We start from the raw sequence: 15717 nt of genomic DNA on the forward strand, positions 1-15717 counted from the left end.
TCTATTATTATTTAAACATTTATATATACAACTGCATTTTTACATTTAAAGTGAATTAACTGTGTTGTGGGTTTGGGGGCATCTTTGTATTTTCTAATATTTCTTCAGTTAACATTGTTCATCTATGGTTGTGTAATTACTTTTTTAACTATGCTCTTTAAAGAAATGTTTTCAAGGTATCACCATCTTCTGTTGTGTTGACTTTTAAACTAATCAAGATTAAGGCATAATCTACTACCACCAGGATGAACAAAACATCATGTAACAAACCAAGCAGGAAGGACCATCCCTAAGGAGTTGCCTGAGCCAAGCGATATTCACAAGTGGATGGTGCCCCTCAGGACAAGGGAGGTAGGAAAGATTTTGCGCAAGAAAAATTTAAAGAATGACAAGAGATTTATTTTCTTAAGAGTAACTGAAGGAATTACTTCCAATTATTTTTATCAGCCGCTATTAAATTTCCAAGTCACCACAGCTCAATGACTATGTAGATTATCAAAACATTTTCCTATTTTAACTCTAAAATCTGTCAAGTGCTTTAAAAATAGAGAGGGGAAATGCTATTTAACAGGGAAGAGCTAAGTCTATTTATACCATGATGGCTCAGATTTTTAGAACAACCAAATGTGTTAGTTCTTCTGCCAAGACATATTCACCGGACCCTCCCATTTCCTCTCTCCGTCTCTTCTATGGGAAACAGAATGGGAGAGAAGAGGAGATAGGAAATGAATCCCTTAGCCGGCACACTGTGACTTAGCCCTTTCATTACATTTAATCCTCACAACACCCTAAGTACGATTTCACCCAACTCCATGTTAGAAAACTGAAAGTTAGAAAAGTTAACCCACTTGGTTGGAACACTGGCCCAATCAGTGTCTCCCAGCTGGTAAGTAGCAGAGCAGGATCTCAAACCCTGGTCTTTCTTGCTCTAAAAGCCATGCTTTTTCCTATCACACCACCATTCTTCCTAAATTATCTATAAGCAAGAATGAAATAATCAAGGTTCCCTAGAAGCACATATGACATAATTTCATTCTGTTGAACTAGTCAGTATTTATCATTGACGGAAAAGCATAAAACCCACACATCCTCTCTATTTGATGATCTCCATTCTGGGTTTAAACTAGTTGCAATCACTGGCTGCAAGCTAAAAAATCCCCTACGGAAGTTTAGCATCTACAAAGATATCTTTGTAGTTTATAAAAATATCCAAGGTTGGCAAGGCACATGCTATTACACCCTTTTTTAGATGAGAACATCAAACCTCATTTTCCTAGTAGCAGACTCTCTCCACACCCCACACGCTTTCTCATTTTCTTCCCCCCAACTCTGCCTTACAGGAGACTCTCGTAAGTGAAATTCTGGGCCTGCATTTGCTTGGTTCCAACTGAGGAGGAAATATGCCTTGCTGCTGTCACCTGGTGAAGTACCAAGGAAACACTGAGTAGGTGGGTAGAAAGAGTACAGTTTACTATAGGGATTTTGTAAGCAGCACAGACAATAAAAATGAAAAGCAGAAAGATGGGATGACTTTTTATAAAAGAAGTTAATTTCACAGGCAGTTCCTCTGGCTGGCTGCCCTTTGGAAATGCCCCATGTGCTAAGTTCTGTGCGAAGCAGCAGCTTGGATGCAGAAGGTTCAGGAGAGTGAACCCCAGGGGACCAGTGCGACTGGAGGTGCCTCTCCGTGGAGGACACTTGGCTGAAAGATGGGAGTGACAGAGCCCTCTGTAGAGACCACAGACAGAAACCAGCAGAAGCTTTGATAAGAACCTGGATGACTCATGAGATTCTTTTATCTCATCATCTGAGAACGCTCCAAAGCAGAAGAGGTATTTTTAGGTTCACTATGAACACAGTGGAAGGAGACAAGGTTTTTATAAGGGGATGACCGAAGGTATGTGCACTCTCTTAAGGTAGAAAACAGGTTACTCCCAGCATCTCCAGGGAAATACAAAGCAAGTTTCTGCCTCGTTTCCCACTCACTAGTCTATACCCAGGGCACTCCTGTGGTTTCACCAATACTTGGCCCAAGGAGTCTGGACTCTTTGGTCACCAGAGAAGAAAACCATTCCAATGGTGAATTCAGTTCAATTGAAGTTTTCTTTGTCTGTCCCCCATCCCCACCCTAAGCCCAGATTGAAGGAAACCTGATGGGATGAGCCGAACTTGGGCACCACTTTATTCCCAGCATGCAGTCTGGCATGTACCACCAACCACATACCACGTAGGAGGCATACAATACTGGTTTGCTGAACAGAATATTAAGGTACAGAAGTAAACAGAGGCCCAGAAGCCTTTAACATGCTCAGTTTCCAAATCCCCAAAATAAGCACATCTTACTTCAGGAAACAGAATCAAGAAATTATACTGATTCAAAGGAGACTTAAAGAACATCTGTTTCAATCTCTTGAGTTTACAGATGAGGAAACTGAGGCCCATAAAAAGGAAGAGATTCCATAACATGAGGTCTCAGATCTCCCAGGTTCAAGCTGATACCAAATGGAAATGTGTGTCAATTGAATTAGTTTTCCTTTGAGTTATATTACAATTTTAGCGCTGTGGTTTATCAACATTTTGCAGCTATTTTTGTTTTCTGACATCCTATTAGTCTCTCTGGTGTTACTGCCTCCTCTAAGTAGTTAACTATTTATAAGTAAACACTGAAGTGCCCTGGGGGACAGGTACTTTTACAAACCCTTCTGGTGAATCCTTCAAAACACAGAATGCTGTCATAACATGAAAAGCATCATTCATGTTAACTATTCGAAAATCAGTACTTTTGCATACTGAGTTTTTCTTTCAGCAAGATACACTGCTGGAATGCTTTTCTTATAAAGCAGAATCAATGGTCTTAAAGGCAAATGAAAAGACTTCAAACCATGCTGAAATGGAATTGTATTACTGTGCTCTGAAATTTGGATTTAACTCCAAAAAACCTGAACAGGACTGAGCTTGTTGGCTTCAGTTGTTAAAACCAAAAAATATCTCATGAGGTTTTGGTATCTTTATTTTTGAAAAAAAACAAAAAGTCTTATATGGCACAAATTATTCCAAAACCTTGAAGTCTTCTCCATCAATTTAGAAAATAAACGAGTGCTAGAAGTGAGAAATTCTTTTAAATTCTGCAAAGTAAGTACTAGAATTAGATTTTGGCTTCCTTTTTTTAGTATGCCAAGACGTCTGTTAAGATGTTTTCTTAAAAAAAGAGTCCTGCTTTTTCCATATTGAAGTCAAGCTATTTGTGAAGCCAATATGATAGTGATGGTGTTTGAGAAGCCCCGCACATTGATTTATTTTACTGCTTCTGGATTATTTTAAAGAAAGCACTTAGTTCCCAACCTCGGAGCCTATTTTCTACGACTTAGTAACATAATCAATAATTTTTGATATAATCTCCAAAGAGATCATCAAGTCATCAATCTTCGAGACATTTATTTTCCAGAAGCAGTCCAGCGTGCCTCACCATCCGGCCCTGCCCACTCAGATAGAGGGGATCTTAGCCTGGGATGTAGAAGGGCATGCGGATTTTCTTTCCAGGGATGAAAAAATACCACAGACCTCAGGGCAATGAACAGCTCTTAAAACGGCCACCTCTCTGGGAGTGCCTTGATTCAGTGGAGTCCCGGAGTGCCTCTGCTTGCTTGGGTAACCTGGGGAAGCTGTATTTTGCCATCAGTAAGCTGGCCTCTTTAAACAGCTGGGATATCTGAATAGTAGAAACAGCATCTTAGAAAAGCATTCTATTTTTACTCCATCTCTTCGTATCTTACAGATTTTCAAAGGGTTTTGTAAGCCAGAGAGGATGCTTGGGGAATGTGCTATGACAGCCTGTGAAACAAAGAACAAAGTCAGTATCTGAAGGGCCGCCCCTTTACAGGCATCCTTGACGAAGATGCCTTATGTTCGAACTGCAAAGGGAAGGTCAGTCACGGCTCAGGTGTGCTGTGACTGTGTCTGAAACCTACACAAACGCTCTGTGTACAGTGGTTCTAGAACACACACTCTGGTGCATGACTGCCTGGGTTTGAATCCCAGCACTGTTCTTTATTATTATTATTTTTTAATAAATTTATTTATTTATTTATGGCTGTGTTGGGTCTTCGTTGCTACACACAGGCTTTCTCTAGTTGAGGAGAGCGGGGGCTACTCTTCATTGCAGTGTGCGGGCTTCTCATTGCGGTGGCTTCTCTTGTTGTGGAGCATGGGCTCTAAGCATGCGGGCTTCAGTAGTTGTGGCAGGCGGGCTCCGTAGTTGTAGCTCACGGGCTCTAGAGCGCAAGCTCAGTAGTTGTGGCGCACGGGCTTAGCTGCTCCGTGGCATGTGGGATCTTCCCAGACCAGGGCTCGAACCTGTGTCCTCTGCATTGGCAGGTGGATTCTTAACCACTGCGCCACCAGGGAAGTCCCTAGCACTGCTCTTTAGTAGCTGTGTGACCTTGGGCAAGCTATTTAACCTGTCTGTGCCTCAGTTTCTTCGACTACACAATGAGAATGATACTGCCTACCAAATCAGATTTGAGTTAATAAATATAAAGCACCTAAAATAGTCCATGGCACATGGTAAGCATACAACCGCTGGCTATTAATATCATTAACTAAGGCAGTTTTTAGAGAGGGCAAAATCTGTGAGTCATAAGAGAGGGATAATGGAGGAAATTTACAACCTACACTGACATTTTTTTTTTCCAACAAGAGAAGCCACATCGAAGGGAAAGGAAAGGATGTCTTCTTTACTAAAAGCAAAGGATCACTCCATGAGACCCAAAGGTCAGAGATATCTGACTTGAATAGAGGTTTGCCACTTACTTACTGGCTGGGTGACCTTGGGGTAACACTTAAAGCTTGTTAAGTCTCAGTTTCCTTATCTTTAAAACAGGGATTATACCAGTTCCCACTCTCATGAAACAGGCTTACAACTGTGTCTGGCACACAGTATATGTTTCACAAATATGTACTGGCACTATAATTATTAAGGTGTTCAGAAGAAGGGATACGAAGTAGAAAATAACTGAAAACTGGGCTGAGGATAAGGGGTCAAGAGGAAGACAATCCATGGGGTAAGTCCATCCCTAATAGGACAGATACCTTTCCACAGACCCAGGCTCCTGCCATGCGTTGGGGTCAGTGCCAGGGAGGGGTCTTTTGCATGGTAACATAGGCTAAGGGTTCTTGCCAAGGCTCTGTAACTCATTCCCAACTCCTGAGTGCACACTTTCAAACTTAGGAAACCATAGCTGCATTAGGGAGATACTCCTCAGATGTGGCCTTTAATTCCTGACAAGTTCTAACAGGATTTCTCCTTGCAATGATGAGCCCCAGCACAGCCAGATACTGCTAAGCCCTATCTTCCAGAGCAGCATATTTCGATATGGCTTAAATTACCATCCTCATGGCACTACTTTATGTTCTGGGTCCTTGCTCCTGAAGTCAGTTATAGACTGGCTGTATGACACACTTGGGAATAAAGTTTTACTCTCTGGCTGATGCTAATGGCTGCCTGAAAAGTAGAAAAAATGTTTACTGTGTAGTTTTCTTAATACAAATCATTGTAGCTAGAGAGTGTACAGGATAATATACCAAGCATTTGCGTCACAAATAATTCATGTCATGCCATTACTCAGATGACATTATGATATACTAAACCAGAGGCATGGAAACCCAATGAGTTTTACAGACACAGGGATCATAAAATTGTCTCATCCAACAACCCAGTTTTAGAGAGCTGAGGAAACACACTGAGAGAGGTTATGTAATTTGGACAAGGTCACACAGCTCGCCAGTAAAAAAGCTAAAATTAGACCTCAGATCTCTACTGTGAATTTGTCTCGTTGCTATTGCTTCCTTTATAATACAGGTCTCTACTTGTTCGTGCCTATAATTCTTTTCCATCTTCTTAGATTTAGCTAAAATGCCACATACTTTATGACGCAATCCTGGAGATACCACCCCCTCCCCCAATCCAAAAGTGAGCTCCACATCTAGAGCTGTGATTCTTAAACTTTAGCAAATGTCGGAAACATGGTAGGACATGCTAAAGCTCACATTGCAGGGCTCCACCACAGAGATTCTGGATACGTTGGTCTGGGATAGGGGCTGAGAATTTCTTTTCTAACAAGTTCGCAGGAGATGCTGGTCTTGGGACGACCAGTACTCTCTCTGAGAACCACTGCCCTAAACTGTCTGTAGCTTATCTATATGCACCTCCTGATAGCACTGCCTTCCTTGTATCAGAGTTACTTATGTGTGTTTGTAAATTACATACTGGACAGTGAGCTCCCTTGTTTCTTCTTCTTTTACAGTATCTAACTTGAAAAGGCAAAACTTCAATCAATTTTTGTCAAGTGAAACTTGTCTAGCCAGGGTACACTGTAACTTCACAACATGCTCCAGGGAGAGGATGAAAATGGGCATTGGACAAGTCAGGAATTATACTCATTAAACCTAGACACCTTGGAGAAACAGTACGCCATTTCCCAAATTGTGTCCCATGACACATCATTCTATGATATGAAAATAGGTGTGCAACTAAAAAACGTTTTAGAAAACGCTGGTTGAACAAAGCTAAACAGATTTCTTAATTTAGAACTTCTTGGAGCCTTTAGTATGCTCCAAAATAAACTTTCCCCATCTCCCTTCCTTAGTCACCTCTAATAATTTGCCCTGCTTTGTTAACTCCCTAGGAAAGCACAATCTGTATTTATTGTCTACTTACACTAGGAGAAGTAAAGTTCCTTCTTGGTCAGGATTCAGAAATTCTCATTGCATGCACAGACATACTATGTAAATTGTGATCCCAAGGGATAGTATATGCACTATTTCTAAAATGTATTTGATCATGAATTTCCTCCCCATTCCTACCCCCTCCCCCCCCATACCACCACCGGCAGGAGAAGAAACAATATTTTGTTAGGGAAACACTGATTGAGTCCAAGCTAGATATTGTGGCTCAGACAGGTCAAACAGCTGCCTGGAAAGCTTTGGAGGTGAGGGCTAATCCCAAGATTCTTGAGACTGGTTCATTACTCTTCACCATATCACAGGGTATGTTTTCTCATTTCAACTAAGCTGAGACTTATCCCTGAAGAAACTGCTTCAATACTTGTCATATAAACACATCTCCATGCTCCAACTGAAGAAAAAGCTGAATGTTCTATAGTGTGCTGTATATTTTCTTTTCTCATTAAAAAAAAAGGCAAATAGAGAATTTTCACAGTCCTATGAGCTACAAAGACTGGTATGAGGGGAAGAACCTTATTAATGTTAAATAATCATCCTTATATTTTCAGAGTTTTTATTATCTGTTTTTACTTAGTCAATGATCAAAAGCAGTTTGCCAAATCAAAAATATTCTGAGATGCAAAACCTAAAACCAAGTTCATATTTCACACCTCTCTGGAAAATTCTGCTTGTCTACTTGAGCCCCAAGCCTAAGCAGCGTTTTACAAGCAAAAGAGTATTTCATTGACAAGGGTAAGATATCAACTTCTGTCATTCTGAACAAGGACCAAATCCCAAACCAAAGCCTCCAGTTGGTTCTGCCAACCAGCCAAGCAGAAAGTTATCCAAACCCAATCTTTTTCATTATAATAATACTGTAAATTCTCATTTTTTTCCAGTTGTGCACATCTTTCTATTGTCTAAGAGTGGTCTCTCAGGAGAAAAGTCAGTCAGCATGAAGCAAGTGTAATTCAAGTTGGTCCTGAGCAAAATGGAAGATTCAGGCCACACAGCGGCAGTGTTATGAACACCTTCCTTTATTTTCTCCCCAGGTGCTAGAAATATTTCCATACAACAGTGGTTAATGTCAAGTATCATTTCATCAGTAAATGCTTCAAATTCAGGGGTAATTCAACCAGGGGCTATAAGAAGGAAGATTAGCATGTTGTTCAAGCCTTTTAAAAATCACTTTTCCCTCTGGAGAAAGAAATTCATCATGGGGTAAGAGAAAAAAAAAAATGTATGGAGTGGATATAATTTGCTTCTATGCTTGGCTGTCTGGGAAAATGTTCCAGAAAAATGCATGATTTCAATTTTTCTCTGGTGGGCCTCGCTGACAGAAACCAAAGAGTAAATACATTAGTGCTCACTTATGCTCAAGATTTTTTAAAAATGAAGAAAAAAAAAAAAAGCAAAAAAGAGCCTTTTCCAAGTAATAGCATTTACTCTTGCATAACTGCCTGAAAGAAAAAAGAACCCGAATAGTTTCAGATGGAACAATTCTTTTTAACAGTGTTCATTCCAATAGTTAGGGGGCAAAATGCAGTTGAAGGGAAATGTGTTCTCTGAGCCCTTAGCTTAGTACGTTCTGACACAACCCATATTTACTGCTGTTTATAAGTCCCTGTGGTCTGTCCTATTTCCAAAAGTTAACATCCTTTCAGCCGTCCCAATTGCTGTACTCCTTTAAAAGTGGGTCTCCTTCAAGGAAAAGAGTATTCTGCATAGTAAAATCAGGCATCAGGAAAGCAGAATATGGGGAAGCATCCCTCAGTACCTCCCTTTCCCACTGTGATAAGTGATGGTAATGTTAGGAAGTGCATCCTTGGGAGAGCTGAGGAAGGGTGAGGTCCCAGAGCTCTGGGACCAAAACAAGGTAACAGGGGTATCAGGTCTCCCTCATCCCAAAGAACCTAATCACCAAAGGAAGCTGTGAAAATGATAAAACATCCTAAAGACTATTGGAGGACTTCTGGGAGAATTCATTCAACTCCAAATGTTTCCAAAATTACACATGGGATCTGGTCTTATTCTGGACAAAGCAGGTCACGAGTTCCAGAAGGCAGTTCTGGAAAGGCCTATGTGTTTGGCTAAATGCCCCCCCCCCAAATGTAAGAAGGCAGCAGCACTGATCCCTAAATATTATGCACAGTACAGCATTGCTAAATGAACCTAATAAGAAAAGAGATACACGCTCAACTCTCTACAACGGCGTGATACTATATGTGTCACCTCATTGAAGGCTGGGGAACGGGCAGATGAAGATGGGAAAAAGAATACGTGGGCAAGAAATGAAGAAACAATACATCCGGGAATGGGTGAGACTCTTTAAAAAAAGGTATTCTAGGCAGCAATCCCAATAAACTCAAAAAGGAGAAGAGATGAAAAAACAGGTTAACTTATAGAAGATGAACACACTATGGTGAGAGGTAAAGAATACAGGAGAAGGCAAAGAAGATGATTTGGGAAAAAGCAATGAAAAAAATTGGCCAGGATTTAAAACAGCTCACATGTAGGTCAAGAAATGCAGTCTCGAAGTTTGCTGACAATCCAGAAATCTTGTCAGTCACGTCTCCTCACGTTGCCATCACTGACAACCGTGCCTTAGCAAACTAGGCATAAATGCAAATTGGCTTCCTTCAGCTCTCCCATACTCTCCATTAAGGTTATTTGTTACTGATTCATGGGTTTATACTGACAATGCTTGGATTAGTACCCAGTGCTAACGAGACCAAGGTCACAGGTTCAATCCCCACACGGGACTACCCAGAGTCTTCCTAAGAACAGGTCATCAAGGACAGCTGAACATCAACTTCCCTCCATCTCAACTGAGAAGCCCAAGGATGCAGAATCACGTGTCAGTGGGGTCTTCACGTTCACTAAAGAAAACATATTTCCTGAGAGGGATGAGATATTTGTAACATTTCTGTAGATCCACATTAAAGGAGTTGTCAAAGAACCTCGGAGCACCTAGATAGTAATTTTCAGCATAACCAACCTTAGCCTAACACATTAGGTCCAGGGCGGGGTTACTACCCCAAAGCACTTGCAAAAGGACTAGGTGTGAATACTCAGTGCCTCAGAGCTGGCTTGACAAGAACTCTGCCCCCTAGAATGGAGCCAAAAGGCCAAGGGTAGGTCCTATCTTTGGAGAATAGCTACTAAGCACACACGGACATGGTTGGTCAGTGGAGTCACCCTGAGAGATGCTAAACTGCTACTTTCTGCATCTCTGTCAATACTGCTGCACATCACAATTTTGGAAGAATTAGGACCCAAAGTGCTGGGCGTGGCTAATGAAGTGGTTTCCTGGGACATCCCCTCACCCCGGTTCTTGGGACCCTTGTGTCATTTTGGAACCTGAGAGCCAGAAGTGGAAAAGCAGTCAAATGTAGTAGGTTCAAAAAGAAAGTGAAAAAAAAAAAAAAAGAAAGAAAATGAATGTTATAAAAATGCAGCGAGTTCAAATCCAGGACTTTGGAGCTGGAACAGATTGAAGTTCACTCACGGCTGATGAGAATGAGGGTACCGCTGAGGGCACGTTTCCTGTGCTTTCAGGATAATAGAGACCAAAACTGTGAACATGCCTGAGAAGGTTCTGCTGAATCTGGCCCTCGCTTCTTTTCTGGACTCATCTCTAACCACTCTGCATTTAGGCACACTGGCCTTTTTCTTGTTCTTGGCAGATCACCTCCTGCCCCAGGCGCTTTGTACATGCTGTGGCCCCTGAGTTTAACTCTTCCCAGCCCCATCTCCATCAGGAAACACGTTCACAGTCACCACAGCTTCTGTATCCCTCCAGGCACATTTCTCTGATCCCCAAGACTAGCTGTGGCTTCTTGTTATTGGTCCTCAGAGCACCCAGAACATTTCTTTCATCACAGTTATTACTATTTTAATTATATTTTAATAAGACTATTTGATTACTATCTGCTCTCCCAGCTGGACTATAAACTCTGTGAAGGAAAGGACCATCTCTTAGGGCCATCATTCTTGTCCCACACCAAACCTAGTGTTTGGCAAGTAACAGGTGCCCAATATTTGCTGTTGGATAAACTATAAATGTCTTCTGAAAACATGGGATTAGAGCAGTGGTTCTCAACTGGGGACAATTTTGTCCCCAGAGTACATTTGGCAGTGTCTGCAGACATTTTTCATTGTCACAATGAGGAGAGAGGTGCTACTAGCATTTGGTGGGCATGGGCCAGGGATGCTGGTAAACATCCTACAAGACACAAGACAGGCTCCCAAACAAAGAATTAGCATCAGGAGTAAGATGTCAATTAATGCTGAGGTTGCAACTGGAGTAGGGCAACGAGGGCAATTATATTGAGAAGGGCAGTAGCAAGTATATGAAATAAAACGACTCCCAAGAAGAATGGTTCATGGAAGAGACACTGCACAGAGCCCTTCTGCTGCCCTTGAGATGTTCCCAGGATACTGACCCAGGGAGAACAGCTCTGAGAATCTGGTACTAAGAATTGAGCTCCCCTCTGTTAGGGTGGGATGACCTCCATCCCCACAGTATGAACCTGGCTGGGTTCTCAGCTACCTGCCCACAACACAGAATGAAGAAACCTTCACCTCTCGGTGGTGGAACCATTTGACCTGACTTCTCCAGGAAGTATTCACGTGTGGCAAGACCATCAGTCACCCTGACAGCTAGACTCCCTGTTTGCTCCCAAGGACTAATGTTCTCCAGTTTTCCAGCAACCTGACTGGGATCTCACTCTTTACAGAAGCATTTATTCTGCCAACAGAGTCAAGACCCTGGAAGATTGATCTTTCCAGGTCAATGGAGGGCCACCTCTCTCAAGGGTCACATAATTTTCTCTGCATGATGACTAAGACCACAGCCTCCCCAGGCTTTGAGCTGCCTCACTTTTCCATGGCTTCAAAAGAGTCATTTTCCTCAGCAGCGTGGTCTACGAGGCAGGGTTCTCAAACCCAGTCCTGGATTGAGAGGCCAAGCACAACTCCCCAAATTACCCCAAGCTACAAGATCCTAAACAGATTTTTAAACACCCCTTTACATCAACAGTTGCTGGACAATAAATGGGGTTGCAACTCTAACAAGCCTTAAACCAACTACTTCCATTCCATGAAGTTAAATAGAGCTTTCTTCCAGTCTACCCTGAGTCGATGTAGTTAAAAGCCAAGTCTACACTTTTCCACCAATTATGTATTACAAATAAATAGTTTACACAAGCATATGTAAACTGTGAAAGGGGGAAGCCACCATACCGACCAGCCATGGCAGATGTTTAGGGACAGCTGTACAGGGAAGCTGACAAGAATTTAGATGAAATTTACTTTAAAGTCCCACAAGAGTGAGAGAAGGTTTGTTTAACCTTTATCAAACCATTCCACCTAAGGGGTTCAGATCTGAATTTTCCTTCAGAACAGATTTCTGTTGTGTTTCACATGACCTTCCCACTTCCTTTTTTTAACTAAGGAAAGAAGCCCTAGTGGTTTGACCATTATGAGCAAATTTCATCCAACCATTACAAACGTAAGCCCAGAAGTATGCTTTTCAATGTCCATGTGTTATTAGTAAATGCGAACAGACAAGAGTAAATATTATTAATAAAGAATGTAGCAACAGAAAAATCTGTAACCAAGCACTTTAAGTTCTGAGCTTCACGAATCCACTAGGCTGTACTATAGTTTTCAAAAACCTCTATTTCCACATCCAAAAGAGAAGTGCTAGCTCTCAGCCTCACGAAGGTAACAATACCATCCTTCCACGACTTATGTGTTTTTAGGAGAAAGAACAAATGATATTAGTGAAAAATTACTTAGATTAAATGTCCCTAACTAGAATTATAGGCATCGCTACTCTTTGCCTCCCATATTTTCTGCAAGATCAAATACCAGTCATTCAATAAATATTCGTTGACTTGGGAAATGGTAATAACAGCTAACACAGAATGAGTGCTTACCACATGGCCAGACCTTGTGCATTGTTTTGTTATCTAAGATAACTTGAACACTGGTGCTTCCAGAGTTAGGGAGGTTAAGGAGGAAGGAATTTCAGAGGTAGTTTTGTAATAGGGAAGAACAAATCTGACTCCATATTAGTTCTGTTTCTTTTACTTTAACCTTTGTACTCTGTTACCTGTGCTTAGTCATGCTAACTATGCACCTTTTGTAAAAGAATGTCGCCTATAGCCTGAAATATACAGGATAGCCCATTCTCAAGGCTCTGACTTTTAAAAGTATAACATTTTTCCATTCATATAGAGATAAAAAGTTGCAGAACAGAGAATAACATTTGTCTTGCTGGAGGTTTACGGGAACATCATGACCTGACCTACCTGGACAGCTGCAAGAACAGCTGGAAAAGGATTCCAATACCAAGAAGTTTGCAACAACTAACCACGCCCCTCCCTCACCTTGCCTTTGAAAATGCTTTGCTGAAACGCTTTGGGGGGATTCGAGGTTTTTTGGGCACGAGCCACCTGTCACCTGGCATGGCCCTGCAATAAACATTTCCCTGCTCCAGACTCTGACGTTTCAGTATTGTTTGGCCTCACTGTGTACTGAGCACGTGAACCTGTGCTCGGTAACAGTTTGGTGCATCAACCTTGCCATGGAGGTCGAAAGGTGATGCTTAGAAATCAATACTCATCACATGGGCTTGCTGATGGCAGGGCCAGGATAAGACCTCAAGCTCTAAACCAAAAATAAGCAGTTATAAAACTATTATCTTTTAAAATAATTTCTAGAAGTACAAAGAGAATGTTTATTTACCATACTCTCATAGAATTGCAAATGGAAGCCATATGGTCTGCGACCCTACTTCTACCACTCCGGAGTTTATTTGGATTCAACATGTCACTAAGACAGAGTCAAGAAACATTATTTGGTAGTTTAAGGTTATGTGGTTTTACAATCGAATAGTTACTGGTGATTTGATTTTATTAAAAAATGGCCCCCAAAAGTCAGTTCTGTTCCAGATTATCATAATGTTGATCTCTCCACTAAGTAAAAGTGAAGCCAACAAATGAATGATTTATATATTTTTGCCCTTCACAGTTCAGACACAGATTATATAGAATATATACTCATGTGATTCAATACATATCAATCTTCCTTTGAAACTTTGAACTTTGATTTTTGGGGACAATTTTGGAATGTCCTTCTTGCTCTAGCTTCTTCCTTTTCCACGGATTTAATTTTAGTTTCAGTTCCAGAATCTTTTTTTTTTTTAACAACATGTTCACAATCTCTGCCACATTGTATGCAGTTATTTCTGGACTAGGACCTCCTCAATACCATTAGCCTATAGTTAGAAAACAATGTGAAAACACTTAACACTACTGAACACTATATTTAAAAATTGATAAGATGGTAGGTATTGTGTTATATGTTTTTTTATCACAATTTAAAATAAAGTATAAAAAACATTAGCCTTCCTCAAAGCCACGCTCTTACATTTTTTTACATCAGATTTATATACTGATATACTATGCAAAGCCTCTGAGATTTTTGGAAAAGCCACAGTTTTTTTGGAAAGCGGGTGTGATTGTTGTAGATTACATAATGGCAAACAATCACCTCACTCAAACGCACGGAAGTACCCAATAACTCTAATACATCACCTCTGTCCATCATCCATCCGATCAATCAATTGCAAAACCCCCCCTGCCTGACAAGAAAACCATAATCAACCACTTAACCTAAATAAAAAGTCAAAGGAGTGAAATCTTCCGTTTCAAGTCATTTGGGAATTTTGCATACATTCAGTGTCTGAGTCAGGGGAAAGACAGTTGGGGAATGTATGCCTTTTTTTTTTTTTTTTTTGAACAAAAACAAGTATGTAGGTTTCCCTATGCAGATCAACAGAAGAAGGATCCAACACTGAGGAGGGGAGGAAATGGGCTAAAGGTAACTCCCGGGATTCTCAAAGTGAGCAGATGACAGTGATGGTGGCCCGTCTCGTGTTCCCAATACAGCGTCATCAGACATTTAACGCAGTCAGCGCTTCTCCTTTCTAATACATGCAGAGTTCCTCAGGATCCTGGCCTAGAGTGCCTTCAGGATAAGAATTTCCACAGGTCTAATCAATGGGGAACATACAGGGCAGTCCCTCCAGCCCGACATTCCCTCACAGAAGCCTAATTTAATTGTGATCAGTTCTTATCTGAGTCAGGTCTTCACTGACAGAAGAGAGCATCTCTGAACAAGGTTTCACAAATGCTGGCCCAGGGCTGTTTCAAAGTCTTCCCATAATTGAAGCAGCTATCTTTTCTCCTCAAGGTGGTGTTTTCGTATTCTACCAGGGAGAGAATTATAAGCTTGATATGAATGGCATTATTTGCACATAAGACGCACCCTCCTAACTCATGGAAAGAATCACTCCTTTATCAACGGCACTCTCTGGAATCCCTCTATAGATGACTGAAATTTAAAAATGGAGAAAGAAAGAAAATCATCAGCTATAGATTAGCCTCTTAGGTGGGAGTATAAAATGAATCCTGACAAAAGTCATAAAGCATTAGTAAGATATTTTGCAAAGTCTACCAAAGATAATGATGTTACTTTCTTTAAGTTATGACTCTCACTTCCTTCGTGAAGTCACTCTAAAAGAGAAGAAAGGCAATATGGAAATACTGGAATACTGGTCAGTTCCTTTGCTTAGCAATTCAATTTTCACCCTCAGTCCTTTACCAATTGTAATCTGGGAGCAAAATGAAAAAGGTTTTCTCCCCTTTTGATTTTGTGGAGGGGAGGAGGTGGGAATCAGGGGAGGGTCATGATTAAAGAGATGCTTTAGGAAGAGTACTAATGCTTCTTCACAGCTCAGGAGTGTGGGATATAACTGGGGAGAGCCCCTAATATCTTGTCCTTTCTTCAAAAATGTCTCACTGCTGCCTTAATGGAGAAATAAAAGTACTTTTAAATTAAAACCTACATTTATGAGGCAGATGTAGGGAGGATGATAATTTGAACATGATTTAAGGTTGGAAAAAAACTTTCAGTTTTTCTTGTCTT

The sequence above is a fragment of the Eschrichtius robustus genome, chromosome 11 (genome assembly GCF_028021215.1).
Source record: "Eschrichtius robustus isolate mEscRob2 chromosome 11, mEscRob2.pri, whole genome shotgun sequence".
In the NCBI taxonomy this organism is placed as follows: domain Eukaryota; kingdom Metazoa; phylum Chordata; class Mammalia; order Artiodactyla; family Eschrichtiidae; genus Eschrichtius; species Eschrichtius robustus.